This window comes from Cupressus sempervirens, chromosome 7 (genome assembly GCF_028749045.1).
Source record: "Cupressus sempervirens isolate cs-2001-9-10 chromosome 7, ASM2874904v1, whole genome shotgun sequence".
NCBI classification, from domain to species: domain Eukaryota; kingdom Viridiplantae; phylum Streptophyta; class Pinopsida; order Cupressales; family Cupressaceae; genus Cupressus; species Cupressus sempervirens.
The window spans coordinates 459,861,066-459,878,444 of record NC_143124.1 but is presented as its reverse complement, the minus strand read 5'-3'; positions in this window follow the sequence as shown (position 1 = coordinate 459,878,444).

The window sequence follows — 17,379 nt, the reverse complement described above, 5'->3', positions numbered from 1 at the left end:
TTACATCACAAACTTAATATTTTTCTGCTTGTACTTTGATAGAAAAAACATGATGTGGATCTCAATGTTGAGGATCCTAATGCTGATGACTACACTAAGCCATAGGTAGATGATTCACAATTAAGTGATTGGTTAAGTCAGGATGTAATTGAAAGCATTCGTGATCGCTTTGTTACTGGTGACTGGTCAAAGGCTGCTCGTCGAGGTGAAGCAATGGATGAGAGTGACGAAGATGATGACTCTACCTATGGAGATTTTGAAGATCTGGAGATGGGAGAGAAATATGGAGATGAAGCTAATGATAGCTTGGAGGATAGTACAAATTTGAAGTCTACAGAATAACAACGAAGACTGAAAAAGCTTGCACTTCGTGTCAAATTTGATTCTCAATATCCTTTTGGCTATTTTGTTTTCCAGTCATACAATGCCTACTTTTAAAGATATTTAGTTTCCATGGTTCATAACATTGTGAAAAAATGTTCTTAGACAGCACTGTGTATGAGATCCATCCTTAGGATATGATGTAGGATTACAAGTCCAGAGTTTCCCTTGTATGGGTGACTGCATTGCAAGAGTTGGGAAAGTCTATTTCTAAATAATTAATGGAAATTAGGTACATAGCCACCTGGGCACAATAAATATGAGTGGGAAGAGCTAAATGACCATCTACTTTAAGGTTGGGAATTGGGATAGATAAATGGAATGCTCAGATTAGTAGTAAATAAATTTAAACAAAAAAAGATTATCAATTTAGCCAAAACTTAATATTATGTGCAAGAGACAACACAATATTGTTCATTGGTTTCTCTTATTTAATACTTTTGGCACAATAAGTCTATAAATTGTAAATAATAAATATACTTGTGTGAATTGCAAACATTATTGGTAACTCTAATTTGGTATGTTTTGTAGCATCTCATTGTCCCCTAACTCATATGGATAGTCACAGCTTAACTCATATTTGCATCTTCTAACTAGATTTTCTTTAGCTTTGTGAATAAAGTTTCATATTGCAACCTCATTTGTTGTAGATATAAGTGCCCTCTTTAGTTGCTCTATAATTGTCTTGATAGGTTCACTAGATAAACCATTCTTTGAGGGCACAAATTATGTCTTGACCTCTGGAATTTTTAATGATAATTGCACTAGCTATGTTTAGTTCTTTTTCGTGGTACAAATATGAGGTGGATTGTTGTGGCACTGTTGGTTCTTGATGGCAATCACACCACCTAATGTTACACACATTTGTTATCATTTACAGCCTATGGAGATATACATTGACAATGAGACAAAATTGACACTTCATGGTTTAGTTCAGGTATTGAATTTATTTGAGTTCGATAAAATAGTAAACCATTCTCTCTTTTGTTGTGCTTGGTATTTATGTCTTGAGATTCTTCCAGCACTACATCAAACTGAGCAAGCTGGAGAAGAACTGGAAGCTAAATGATCTGCTTGATGCACTGGACTTCAGTCAAGTTGTGATATTTGTCAAGAGTGTTAACAGAGCTACAGAGCTGAACAAGCTTCCTATGGATTGCAACTTTCCATCAATCTGCATTCATTCTGGAATGCCACAAGAAGAAAGGTATGTTTGATGTTGTTTTTCTTTTTGAATCTACCATGGTACTTAATGTAACAATTCCCTTTTCTCTTTAATTTAGGATATGCAATTTAATTTAATTTTTATAATTTTGTCATCTCACATTGCTAGCTACTTCATTCATAAATAAAGCTTTTTGCAGTTGTCATATACACATTATTTTATTAGGTGCTTTTTAAATTAAGTTATTTCTTGGTTCATTGATATTTGATGGAGGATATTCAAAACTTTTAATGCAAATTTTCTTTGACCATTATTTCCTAGTTCCATGCCTTCTCTCCACTCCTCTCAAACACACCCCAACACTACCCTTCTCATGTTTGTAGTTCTATCTAATTCCAAGCATTGCCCCATAAACAATGATGTAATTTCCACATTTGTGCAGTATTTTCCTTTTTCCATAAGATAGTCATCCCCCAAAATAATGGACACTTTATGCAAGATTTCATTTGTTTTGAATTTCATTTTTTTCAATCTATTCTAGGAAACTTTCCCCAAAAATACAATCATTGGTTTTGTGGCCCAAAGAGAGAAACTTGCCAACATTGTTAGTGGAAAGGTGGTATTCACTAGCCACCTCCAAGCATCCAAAAGCACCTTTGAATGTGGTATCCCTTTTGAGATCACAATTTCTTCCACACAAGATATCTACCACTCTATAGAGGATTATGAGTAATGCATTTTTTACTTTGTATTTGACTTGTGTACTTGCCTATCTTCTCACCAATCCTTGGCACTAATTTTCCTTAGGTCCATGAAGGTCATTGCATGCATGTGATCCTTTGACTCAATGGCCACATTAGAAAGTTGACTAATTACACAACAATCTGAGTAGAAAACTAAACAATTCCCTTGATCACACATTTGACTCACACTTGATAGCTTGAAAATTTATAGAGAATAAACACTAAAGTTGTAGAGTTGGTTTTTGGACTTCAGTGGATGAGGGTATATTAGATTGAAGAGATGACTTATCTCAATAAGAAATAGAAAGAGACACATAGGTACTAGATGAAAATCTTGAAAAATGGGATAGAGAAGTTTAAGGGAAGATCATGGACTGGAACGCTATTGACATTAGAATTTTTTGTGAAAGGATGGGGTTCCACTTGTATGATAAGATTGGTTTGAAGATTCTTCAAATGTGTCAAGTTTTAATGTAGCATCAATCAATAGGATTCTGAATATAATAATTGCTTACAAAGATTTTGGAAAGGAAATGGATCCCCACACAAAAAGGCTCCCTTGAAGTTATTGAAGTCTGAATAAAAGTTCTTGTGAAATTTGTCTATTTACATGTCCCAAGGAGTTTTAGACAACTCCAGTTCATATTTGCAGGAAAAGATGCAAAAGAAAAGTAAAGACATCATATTTTTGATGAAATGAACTGTAAAATAGAAGTAAAAAAGTACAATTTTCAAATGACTACTGGATTTTTAATTGTAAAATTTGGCTTGTATGCATTTGAGAGGAAAATCTTATCATAAATATTGGATGTAAATGAAATGTGTTTTATGTCACTAGTATCTTGTCAACCTTGGCATGTTTGTGTACATTTGGAAAGTGAATATTATTGTGCACATGAGCTGTGAGTTGTTTCTTCAACCTATGTATGTAATAGTGTTGTTACTATAGCCTGTAGTGACTTCCATATTTGGTCCAATTCATAAGATTTTCACACATGTTGGATTTTTCAAGTTTGTCTATTTGCCAAATTGTGAGAGAAATTCAAGATTGTTGGCCTTAGTTTGCATTATCTTCTCTCCCCTTCTTGTTGTACTATATAATCTTATGCTTAGATTAGGATTAGTTAGTTGCAATTTTGTTTCAACTTTATGATTTTTAGTGTTAGGTTTTCAAAGAAACAAAATGATGAGTGTTGTGTGATTTGAGTCCAAAAATATGATTCTATTGTTTATCATGAATCTTAATCATGCTAAGTTAATGGATTTTTCTTAGTTTTTTAGAAATATATAGTTCAGTTTATTCATTGCAGAAAGAAGTTGGTTTGGATCAAAATCTGCGATAATTTTCTTGTTTAAATACAACTCTGCATACTTTTGGATGATGCAGCCCTACTTTGCTGTTCAAGCATCATATAAACTTGCAAACTTTCATAGCTCTGTGGATTTAAACCCTTTTAGGGTAACTTTGGATGTCCAATTTGGTATGTCAACATGTGCAATAGGATATAAAATAGATCTAGAAACAAATTATAGCCACATCAACTTAGGTCCATGGTGAGACTTCTCACTATGTCTCAAGCCTGTGATACCATAGACACTTTGCTTCAATACTTGGTCACTCAGATCCAAGTAGATCAATATGCAGCCAACAAAGGATCCTATGTGTAGGTACACATTGGAAATTAGTAACAACAGATGAGTCATTCAATTTATGATCCTCAAACCAACAAAGACTATCCTCATCAAGGAATTAGTGAAGCACTTCAGTGACCTACAACATTTTAAAAATTAATCTTATGTTCTTATTAAACATAAGTTATAAAAAATAAAAAAACATTTGTTGGTGAATGCCCATTTTCTCAAATGAGGGCCTTTATTACTGGCAATGGTATGTCTCTCTAGATACCAAGATTGGTTTTTTTTTTTTTTTTGAAATTCTTTTGAAAATACTAATACAAATTTCTTACATGGAGGCTTTTGTGAAAACAATAGTATTAATTTGGATGAATCAACAGTTTATGCCAAGCTTTTCATCTAGAGAGCTTTCAATTTTAGAAGCAGATGCTTGTGTTATGATGTGTAACAATCTGGATCTAATCATGGAAAGTGACTCAATATTTTTAATTGATTTAGAAATGCTACTCATATAGGTAGTATTTTCATATTTATGTTATTTTGCAGGTGAAGAAGATGAAAGGGTTGAAGGAGAAGAAGGCTCACCTAATGGAAATCCAAGTAAATGGTGGAACAATCCCAAAAAAAGTAGATTATGCATACAACTTTTTTGAGGAGGTACACATTGATGCTTTTTTCTAGAAAGATGAAATTGTTAGAGTAAATAATTAATTTACTAATTATTTATTCTATTTACTTAAGCTTACTTAGGTAAATGCATTTATTAATTAGTTGTAGCCTAGGAGTTAGTTATAAGTTGTTGACAACACGAGAGTTTGTTCTCTCTAAGTCATACATATCCTCTCACATTGTTCAAGGACTTTCCACCTCATGTGGATGTGTGCTTAGTTGTCACACTTATCTCCTCGTATCTTCTAGCTTGTTCTAGAAGATTCCTGGAGCTCTTTATATTCGGGCTCCCTCATTGTATTTTTATCACATCAAGGCATATTGTAAATACATTTTCTCTTGTGTTTGCATATTGTCTCTCATGTCCGTTTAGGGTTTTTCCCTTGCTCCTTGCTCTTCTCTCCTTGGCTTCTCTTTGATAGGTTTTCGCATGCACATGATCTTGGGCATCTTCAGAGTTGGCTTCCATCAACTCCAACAGAAATGATTGACGTTATTGGTGTTACAAAGGGCAAAGGGTATGAAGGTGTTGTAACTAGGTGGGGTGTAACAACGTTGCCTCATAAAACACACAGAGGTTTGTGAAAGGTTTTCTGTATTGGTGCTTGGCAGAGAATATAAAATCATCAAAAGTGCTAAGAATATTTTGATTGAGGTAATAGGTGTTGAAGTTGATACTTCTCAAAAAAATTTGTTTCAATTGGAAGAAGTAATCCAAAAGTTTAATGAGGACTCCAGTGTTCAAGGTAAATTAATTAAGAAAGCATATAAGAAATTTGATAACAAAGTGCTTCAGCACATTGCTCAACAAAAGAAATAAAAAGCAAACTGACAAAGATTGATGAAGATCTAAAATCTAGTGCACAAAAATTGCAACTTGACCCTAGTTCAAGCTCTACACATCATATGAAAATCAAATTCTTGTCAAATATGCAAGCAAAGCTATTGAGAGAAGAAGCAAGGATCTGGTCTTCACTAATAGATATCCAGAATATGATCCTTCCCATCATGGACAATGCAGAAACACATTGTTTACTCAAAAACATTGATCCATGACAAAAATTTCTCAATTTCATATCACATGATAGAACTCTTTGTTGAAGTCTAAGTTGCTCTACATACGTGCAAAGTTTTACAAGAAAATTGGGAGAAGACTTTAGCACTCATACATAAGGTACATTCTGAGTTTCTTTCTTATATTGGTGTCTCTATGTAAATAAGTTTTGAATAAATCTTTGGCATTATTGTCAAAAAAGGGGAGAGACAGTGTCTATATATGAAAAATAGTATGTACATTGTATGGGGGAGAATCATGCAAAAAGGAAAGGAAAGTATATTGTATATACTTACAAAGACAAATTTTGAAAAATCTCAAAAATAGTACATAGCTAGTATCACACTGTGATGTATATAAGTTTTGGCGGATAAGTGTTTTTGTCACTAATGCTAAAGGGGGAGATTGTTGACATTAAGTCAAGTTTGTTATTTGTGACAATACTTATTTAGATTTTTTATAGTTACCAAGCTCATTGAACAGTTTACAGTGTTTGTCATGTAATCCAATAGCCACCAAGCTTTACAGTTCCTACCGAGCATCCCAGTGGTTACCAAGTGAAGTTGGGTAGTATGAAGTCCAGCAGTTCAACCCGAACAATTCAATGATTACCAAGCTTCATAGTTCAAACTGAGCTAACAGTTCATGTGAATTGAAGTTAGTGTTTACCGAGTGTAGTCATGGTAAATGTTTCTACCAAGTTACATAGCATCTATCGAGTTGGCAGTGTAGATTGAGTTCAAGACTACTCTGAGATGATTAGTATGGACCAAGGTTCTACTTCTACCAAATGCATGATGATACCAAGTAATGATAGTGGATGTTGTGTATCAAAACTTCACCAAGTCAATCTTCAGAACTCGAGTGTCTTCATTCAATCCGACTTTGTATTATTGGTATTAACTTGTATATTGGCCAACTTTGTAGTTTTATAAATCGGATTGATATATATGTGTAATGTATTGTATCATATCGAGTGAGTCTGAAGGAAGGACTAGATGAATGCATGTATATGAATGCTAATCAACAGCAAAGTATATTGTAAGGCCATATCAAAAAAGGAGCAACAAAGTCATATCTATCACATAAAGGTGATCAATACTTCAAAGAATCTCTATCAGCAAATCAATTCTAAGTTAGAGATCAGTTGTTTCATTCTAATAGGTGAACTAGTTCAAATCCTCTAACAAGCTAGACTTAACAGTCTTTTTCAAACCTCTTTACCAAGTACATATTTCGTTGTATGTTTGCAAATCCTCTAACAAGGTGGACCTAGCAGTCCTAATTGCTCCTAACAAGGCAGATCATTAGAAGTGATCATTGTAAGACTTAATAGGCCAACTTTATGTTGCAGTATTGAAGTTTTTTGGGTATCATCCCCACCCCAGTTTTACTTTCTATTTGGAAGGTTTCTGGGTTACCAAATCATTGTGTTCATGTGTCATGAATGTTTATGTTTTCAATTTCTCATGATTGCAGTTAGATCTTATTTAATGATTTTATTATTATTGGACTATTGCAATTAAGATCTGAATTTGGTAAATTTTTCTAAGTTACTGATTCACCCCTCCCCTCTCAGTAACCTAGAATAGTCTTGAATATTTCCAACAATTGGTATCAGAGCATTTGTGGTTCTCAGGATAAAGCTCAATAGCTTGAGCAAAGATCAAGGACAATGGAGATATTCAAACTTGATAAGGCAATTGACGATGAAAAGCTAGATCTAGAAATGGCCCTTGTACAACTCAAGAAAGCCAAGGAGAAACTTTCCCAATCTCTGAAAAGAAGGAAGGAACTTGCAAATCAAATGAATGATCACTAGTGCATTGAAGAGAAGATTGAAGACCTTTTCCCTTCAAGCAACTCAGATGAAGTAAATGATGCAATAAGAGAACCATTAGAGAAAAATGGTTCCCTATAAGAAGAAATAAGAAAGCTCAAAAGAGAACAAGAAATTCAATCAATAAGGTGATGTAAAATCTCGGAGCAAAGAAACAAGATGAAAGAAGAAATGGATGGAAGAAACAGTGGGATCCAGAATCAATCCATTCAGCATGAAGATCTTATAGATCAAATCTCCAATGCAAATGAAGAAATCATGAGTCAAAGATAGATCAATGAAAGATTAAGGAATGATCTAAATTCAGAAAGACAAATCAATGAAAGATTATGAAGTGAGCTAAGATCTAAAAAGAAAATCAGTGAAAGATTGAAGAATGACCTAAACACTGAAAAGAAAATCAATGAAAGGATGGTGAAATCACAAGCAGATGTGAATCAATTGAATCAACTGAATGAGCAGAATCTCTATAGACAAAAGGGTAAAGCAGGAATTGGATACAAAGAAGAAGGTGAATCCTCTCAACAAGGTGCTCAAAGGAATCAAAGACCTACTTGCAATCACTGTGGTAAGATAGGTCATACATCAAAAAAATGAGAACAAGAGGACAAGAAGAAATAAAAAAAGCTCAAAAGAGAACAAGAAATTTAGTCAATAAGGCTATGTGAAATCTTGGAGCAAAGAAACAAGATGAAAGAAGAAATGGATGGAGGAAACAATGGGATCCAGAATCAACACATTCAGCATCAAGATCTTATAGATCAAATCTCTAATGCAAATGAAGAAATAATAAGTCAAAGAAAGATCAATGAAAGATTAAGGAATGATCTAAATTCAGAAAGACAAATCAATGAAAGATTACGAAGTGAGCTGAGATCTAAAAAGAAAATTAGTGAAAGATTGAGGAATGACCTAAACACTGAAAAGAAAATCAATGAAAGAATGATGAAATCACAAGCAGACATGAATCAATTGAATCAACTGAATGAGCAGAATCTATATAGACAAAAGGGTAAAGTAGGAATTGGATACAAAGAAGGTGAATTCTCCCAACAAGATGCTCAAAGGAATCAAAGACCTACTTGCAATCACTATGCTAAGATAGGTCATACATCAAACAAATATTGGATTAATGGTAAAGAAAAATTCAATGGTAAATGTTACAATTTCGATTAGCATGGTCACAAGGCTAATGAATGTAAAGATAAACCAGAATTTTGAAGGCAAATGTCACAAATGTAAGAAACAAGGTCACAAGACATCAAACTGGAGAACCAAGACATTCAATCTAGTAGAGAAAATTTTGAAAGCAATATTTGGTTGGGACTATAACACCTAGTGCAGATGTCATTACTGTGGAGAGTATGGACGCATTAGCATGAACTGTGATGCATGAATACAGGTAGAATTGAATATTAAAAGAAAGCTAAGGCAGACAACATCAGAAAGCAAATGAGGTAGAAATGGATTCCTAAATCCACCAAAGAAGCAATTCGAAGCAATGATGGTCATGCCACTCAAGAAGTGGGTGACTCCACCATTTCCAACTAAGTTCTTAAGCAAGAATTGGAACTGTGTTATCATGATCACATCTAAACAGTTCCAAAATTGAAAGAAAGAAAATATCCAAATCAGTATTCAAGATACAAAGGGATCACAGAAAGATCAACATCAATTATCACCAAGTTACTTTGTCTACTGAGCAAGGTTGGGTAATGGACTCTACTAAGCAAGGTCGGGAGTAACTAGTCACACATGTTTGGTTATCGAGTTATGAAGCATTCACCAAGAAATTTGAATAGATAGTGAACAACAGGCTATCACAAACTGACGCATACTGTCATGCATAATGATACTTTTGTACCAAGCATTAATAGAGAAATGTTATCAAAAGGGTAGGAGATAGAATTCATTTTTCATTAAAAAAATTTAAGTGTTATTGTGATCAAGTGAATTATAGAGCGATCAAGTGATTTCGAGTGGAATTTGCTATAAAAAAATTTGAAGTTTTCCATCACCTACCGAGTAGCCATGGTAGCATCAAGCAGTACCAACAAGGCAAAGAAAGGGTCAGAAATGTTGGTCTAAGGAGTCGAATGGAAACCACCAGATTTCAAACTTGTACCAGCAATTGTGGAAACCCTTGATCCAAATGGAGCATAATTGCAAATCCCTCCTAAGGTACTACTCATTAATGATATTCAAACTCATTTGAAGTGTGCAATTAAAGAAATTAGAATCCTAGAGATGGATGAGGCCCTAGGTGAATTCTGTGTGAATGGTTTTCTTAAACCTGAACATAAACACTTGGAAGATAAGGGTTTAACCCACATTCCCCATCTGCCCCAGAGTTTCCAAATCAAATGGATTAGATACATTCTAAGCTGAGTTCACAATGGTTAGTTATGGCCTAAGCAACTAGTTTTGATCACTAAGAAGATGATTCATCATATCACCAGTCTTCCCATGCTTTCCAAAGCTAAAGCTACTAAAACCCAAGGTCAGGTGGAGTTGCAAAAGGAAACCCTAGCCAAGTGGGATGGCAGAGGAATGAAGATTAGTTCTATAATAAATGTAGAATTGAAATTTGGCATACATGTGATAGCACACAAGATTTACAGTTCTAGTCATCTAAATAGTGTGTCATGTGAAGCAGTAAACTTGGCATTTAAAGTTGTGAAGAAAAATCTATCATTTGATTTTGCAAACTTGTTGTTGAAACAATTTAACAAAAACATGGAAAGTATAAGGACATCCAAGAACAATCCTTGTAAATTTGGTTCATTGTTGACATGCTTATTCTTCTATGTTCAAAATTTTTTCCCTTCTAAAGGTACAGTCATATGGAGAAAGGATGTGCCATTTTTGTATCAGATTAATGAATATATTGTAGAAATGGGTGAGAATTTTGTCAGCATAATGGATAACTACTTTGATGTCTTCAAGGAGAAAATGAATAACAGATTCAAGATTCCCAAGAAATTGGTTGAAGATTACAAAGATGATGTTTGTTTCATGGTAGACAGTGACAAAGTCTACATTTAGGCAGTAAAACCAAGAGTTGTATGGGTAAAACCTCTTCCCTATGAGGTAAACATCGATGAAGAGAAAGACATAATTGAGGCCTTGATAAAAGAACCTGTTGACCCATTGGCACCATACTTTGGAACATATGATGAGGCTAAGGTAAGAATAGAGCTTGAAATCAAGCTTCCACAGGTGGTTAACAAAGGTAAAAGGAGAATGGCAAAACTCAAATCCAGCACACCTCTTTTGTTGACCGAGGGTAAGGGAGAAGATGATGATGATGCAGAGGATGAAGAAGAGTCAAGAGAACCAGGAAGAAAGGTGGTAAAGTTGTGTTTAGCAAGCCTCCTCTCACCTTCCAAGAAAAATTGAAACAAATGGAAGAAGGTGCAAGCATAAACAACTTCAAATCATTGAAGTATGAAACTAGGACAGAGGCTGAGAAGAAGCAAATTGAAGAATTGGTGCTAACCAAGATGGGCAAATGGAAGTATTCCCCTAATCAAATAGCCTCTCAAATTTCTAATGAACTATTAGAAAGATTGAATCCAAGATGGGACTCAGCTATGCAAAAAACAAAAGATATCTATGAACAAACCCTAAAATAGTAATAGTTGTTACCGAGCATTACCAATGCTAAGGTTAAAAAAAGTCTATGAAGAAAAATGAAGACAAGATGACTCTTAGATTCAATACTTGTTTAATTTTTTTAAAAGATATAGAGCATGTAGTCAAGAATGCTATAGGCATGTGGAAAAATATTTATCACTTGCATAAACAGAGTGACTCTCCAATAGAAGTCAAGGATGATGATAGTGATGATGAGGAAGAAGGAACACACTTTGAGACAATACAGTTTGACAATGAAGAAGTTGAAGAAGATAAAGGGGAAGAAGCTATCAAGGAAGTCAAAGAAGATGATGAGGAGACTGATCCCATGAAGATAGTAGTAGCAGTCATTGCCTCACTTCCTCATTCTCCAAGCAAATTAGTAGCTACATCAAGTTCAGAGATAGCTTCAGCAAGTTTGATTGTGACCACAGCAGATACATCAAATGTCCAATCACTCTTCGCTCCCTCACAGCTCAGCACATCACTAATGGAAGTGTCAACCACTTCATCTACCGAGTTGCAGCATCCCTCTTCTTCAATTCTCGAGTCAAGTTCAACAGCAGTGAGTATAGCATGTTCTACGATTTTGTGTTCTTCAACAGTAAGTATAGTTTCGATTTCTACAATTTTGGATTCTACAGTTTTGTTTTCTATAGCTTTAGATACTTATGTAAGTATATTAGTTTTGGATTCAATAAGCATACCAGTTAGTATTCCATTTGTTGATACTATATTAGTTTTTACTGCTAGTCTTGCTATCTCTACTATTTTTTCCATTCCCAATTCTAAGGCATTATGTACAAAGGTAGTTGAACCTAAGGCTCAACCAAGTATAAGATTTTTGAGTGGAAAGGAAATAGAGGAGGACATTGATCTAGATGAGGAGATTGAGATTCCAAAGTGGGATTTTGATAATGCCACTGCAGATTAAATGCAAATAGCTAGTAAACTCCTCCAAAAGAAAGTGAAACGGAAGAAATTAAGAGAGGAAAGAGACAAAAAATATAAAAGCATTGAAAGTGATAAGAATATTTTGACTGAGGTAATAGGTGTTGAAGTTGATACTTCTCAACATATTTTGTTTCAATTGGAAGAAGCAGTCCAAAAGTTTAATGAGGACTCTAGTGGTCGAGATAAATTGATTAAGAAAGAAAAGAAGAAATTTGATAACAAAGTGCTTCAACACATTGCTCAACAAAAGAAATAAAGAGAAAATTGACAAAGATTGATGAATATCTGAAAGCTAGTGCACAACAGTTGAAACTTGACCCTAGTTCAAGTTTTGCACATCATATGAAAATCAGATTCTTGTCAGATATACAGGCAAAGTTTTTGAGAGAAGAAGCATGAATCTGGTCTTTACTAATAGATATCCAAAATATGATCCTTCCTATCATGGATAATGCAGAAACACATTGTTTACTCAAAAACATTGATCCATGACAACAATTTCTCAATTGCAGATCACATGATAGAACTCTCTACAAAAGTCCAAGTTGCTTTACATATGTGCAACGTTTTGCAAGAAAATTGGGGTAAGACTTTAGCACTTATACTTAAGGTACATTCTAAGTTTCTTTCTTATATTGGTGTCTCTGTGTAAATAAGTTTTGAATAAATCTTTGGCATTATTGTCAAAAAGGGGAAGAGACAGTGTCTATATATGAAAAATAGTATGTACATTGTACGGGGGAGAATCATGAAAAAAGGAAAGGAAAGTATATTGTATATACTTACAAAGACAAATTTTGAAAAATCTCAAAAACAATACCTAGCCAGTATCACACTATGATGTATATAAGTTTTGGTTGATAAGTGTTTTTGTCACTAATGCCAAAGGGGAAGATTGTTGACATTAAGTCAAGTTTATTATTAGTGACAACAATTATTCAAATTCTGTATAATTACCGAGCTCATTGAATAGTTTACAGTGTTTTCCATGTAATCCAATAGCCATCGAGCTTTACAATTCCTACTGAGCATCCCAGTGGTTACCAAGTGAAGTCAGGTAGTGTGAAGTCCAGTAATTCAACCCGAGCAATTTAGTGGTTACCAAGCTTTGCAATTCAAACTGAGCCAGCAGCTCATGTGAAGTAAAGTTAGTGTTTACCGAGTGTAGTCATGGTAAATGTTTCTACCAAGTTACACAGTATCTACTGAGTCACCAATGTAGACCAAGTTTGAGACTAATTTGAGATGATTAGTATGGACCGAGCTTCTACTTCTACCAAATGCATGATGATACCAAGTAATGATAGTGGATGCTATGTATTATAACTTCACCAAGTCAATCCTCAGAACTTGAGTGTCTTCATTCGAGCCAACTTTGTATTATTGGTATTAACTTCTATATTGGCTTTAACTTCTATATTGGCTGACTTTGTAGTTTTGTAAATTGGATTGATATATATGTGTAATGTATTGTATCATATCAAGTGAGTGTGAGGGAACAATTAGATTAATGTATGTATATGAATGCAAATGAGCAGCAAAGTATATTGTAAGGCCATATCAGCAAAGGAGCAGCAAAATTATATCTATCACATAAGGTAATCAATACTTCAAAGAATGTCTATTAGCAAATTAGTTGTAAGTTAGAGATCAGTTGTTTCATTCTAACAGGTGAACCAATTCATATCCTCCAACAAGGTAGACTTAACAATCTTTTTCAAATCTCTTTACCAATGCATACTTTGTTGTATGTTTGCAAATCCTTGAACAAGGTGGACCTAGCAGTCCTAATTGCTCCTAATAGGGAAAATCATCAAAAGTGATCATTGTAAGCCTTAACAAGCCAACTTTATGCTGCAGTATTGAAGTTTTGTGGGTATCATCCCCACCCTAGTTTTACTTTCTATTTGGAAAGTTTATGGGTTACCAAATCATTGTGTTCATGTGTCATGAATGTTTATGTTTTCAGTTTCTCATGATTGTAGTTAGATCTTATTTAATAATTTTATGATTATTGGATTATTGCAATTAAGATCTAAATTTGGTAAAGTTCTCAAAGTTACTGATTCAGCCCTCCCCTCTTAGTATCCCAGCATAGTCTTGAATATTTCCAAAATAAAATTGATATGACACTCTACTTGCATAGCACTTGTCTCATCAACAAGGTTTGACATCAATGACAACATAAAAATTGTTCTAATTGTAGTTTCCAACATTTCCTCTCCACTAATACCATTATTTGAAGAAACTTTTGTCATCTTATCTCTTAATTTATTAAGATTAGGGTTAGGATATCCATTGATTCCTACAAAGCTTATTTTCCTTTATGTTTCTAAGCATAATGTCTTCTTTGAAAACCTTAACTACCACTAGCTCTCGGTCTATGAAGATTAGATAACATCCCTACATTACTGTTTACTTGTTGTCTAGACATACTTTGACCTATTTCAATAGAAGACAACATAGGACCATATAGGGAAGCACCTATATTACTCTCTCGAGGGCCACAAGACACACCAAAACACATACCTTGGGAAGATGCAACTTGTTCGACAACAAGACCATAGGAAGACTTAAGGAACTCAAATTTTCTTCTCATTTTAGTAGCTTGAGCTTCATTCTCAACCTTTTCTATCTCTTTAGCAAGATCTTAATACTCCTTTTGTTGGAGTTTCAAAATGTCAATGTTTCAAAATATTCCAATGAGAACAAGATACATCTAGGGGTAGCTACTTCCCATATACAACATATGCTTTCAGACATCAAGGCCAACTATAAGGCTAAACCCTTCTTATACTTTAGGCTCTGTAAAACCTAGGTGGGTGGACCTATAGATTCTTCATATGGTACCAGTATCAAAATCATACAACTAAATCTAAACAAAGTAGATAAAACCCTTATTTTTCCATACTTATGAAATAACAAAGATGTGCAATAGCAAATTGTAATTCTATGAAATCCATAAGCTGAGTGAGGGCATCCTTTTACATCTTAAATAGAAAGGGAAATGGATGATTATAAATTTGATTTCAGCAAATCTCCAAATATGCAACACTGAGAACAAGTTGATCTTGTAGCTGATCAGTACCTTATCTATTAGGTAGTTTCATAAATCACACACATACATCTATGATACCAATGACATATTTGATACATCAAGATATCAGATCTATACTATCACTTTTTGCATCAAACATCAGTGTTCATAAATACCTCATACTCATGCAATATCCTTCTCAAATAACTAGCAACCTTGTCAAATATATCAAGCATTCACTTGGCTCTTTTTTCCAATAGAAAAACATACAAGACATACAACCTTAAGGGGATGCAAAAGGATTTAAGTTCTTTGTCCCTAAGCCATAAAACATTGCAAATTATATAAATAGGAGACAAGAATCAAAATGAAACTAAGAAGTTTCTTTCTCATTATATTCATTTTTTTGAAACTATACATTCAAGATGCATGTAAATAACCCATAAAACTAATGAATAGATCAAAAATATCTATATTAGCTTCATTACTATTGTTGATACAAGAGAGAAAACTAAAGAATGGTGAATCATAGCTCTAGATCCAACCTTGTGGTATCATAGACAACTTAGAGCCAATCTTGTGGTATCATAGCAATTAGAAAATTCTCCAAAAATGGAACCAACCCTAGAGAAGGAGAAAAGAAGAGACTAAAATGAAAGGAAGCAATCCCGGATTAGATCAGATGTTTCCATTTGTCCACTTGGAAAACCTCCATCTATTACTAAAGAACATCTCTCTACCCTCTCTCTGTAACTAAAAATCAGATCCTTTCTTTACTACTCAAAGAATGCTTTAAAATGTCTTCAAAATGATGAAAAGTGTAACTAATTTTGATGCCATATCTAATATCAAAGCAAGGGCAAAACATTGGTTAAATGACCTCTAGAGGCAAAAAGAAACTTTTAGAATCATTTTCCCCAAATTTTGGATTCAACAAACTTTCATGTCTGTTTTCCAACTGATTTTGCAACTTAATAATGAATTCTACTCATTCTACTAAGAATTCCCCCCTTTCTAACAAATTTTCTTGTAGCTTGTACTAGTGAATACCTAAGAAAATTATGACTACAAATTTTGAAATTTCATCTTCTACTCATTCCAATGATATATTGCATTGCCTATTTTGAATGAAAAATGCCCCTCTAAAAATGATCTAGGCAAAAACATCCAAGTCAATCCAAACATTTTCATCAACATAACAGAATGAATCGAGGGAAAAAGACAACCAGCAATTGTTATAGTTGCTCCCTTATTTTCTTGAGCATCTTTTCTTTTCCACTTTATAGTCACCAGTGACCCCTAATCATCGCAATGGTTTGATGTGTAACCTGTAGTCAAAGAAGGAAATTTCATGAGAAAGTTGGAGTGCATAGGAGAAGTTGTCTTCATGCTAACAAATCTACATTTCAATTGGCTTCCACAACTTGTGCATCTCTTATGGAGGTTGGAGCTTTTGCTGGGTGAATTAATGGCTCTCTGTGCTTTGTGTCAGTACCCCATCTCTTTCATAATCCATAGGTTGAGCTTTGCAAGGGTGATGATTCTTGGTCTTTGCTACCATGGGATTCTCCAAACTCTGGATAACCATATGTTTTTCTAACTTTGCACAACCGGTAGCTATGTGCCACTCAAAGTCCCACGTGAGCTTCCAATAACTAAAAAGACTTTTGAAAATGCAAACGACTTTAGAGATGTCTTCTTCATTCACTACTCATGCATATGGAAGGGTGCACTATAACATTTGACCTCATTTTTCTACCAAAAATTTTCACCATCAATTAAAAAGGTTTAGGTTGGTTGGATTGTAGAAGGAAAAATTTCTTTTTTTTTAAATCTAAGCTCATGTTGGTCAAAATTTCGACCAACACTGGCTTAACTCTAAAATGAAAAATCATTTTCAATTTCATTGTTTGATGGAGCGCACGAAGGAGCTAGAGGTGGAGCATGGTGTAAGGGTTTTCTTACTGTGGCATTTGATTTCCATTGTTTCCTTCTGCATTTGTTAGTCCTTTTGCATTACAAGTCCTCATTGCATATTTTTCTACATTCATCGGTCCTTATTTTATGCTTGTGCCCCCCAACTTGAGTGATTTTAGTGCAAATGGCAATGCAAGGAGCAGAGAGGATGCAGAGGCATGCACATGCTCAAGCTCATCATGTCAGGCTTCAGAAAATTGCACAGTCTTTTAAAAAACCATGATAGCTAGTTGCATAAGGTAATTTGTGCATCACATCATATGAGAAGAGTTGTAGTTTATTATATTG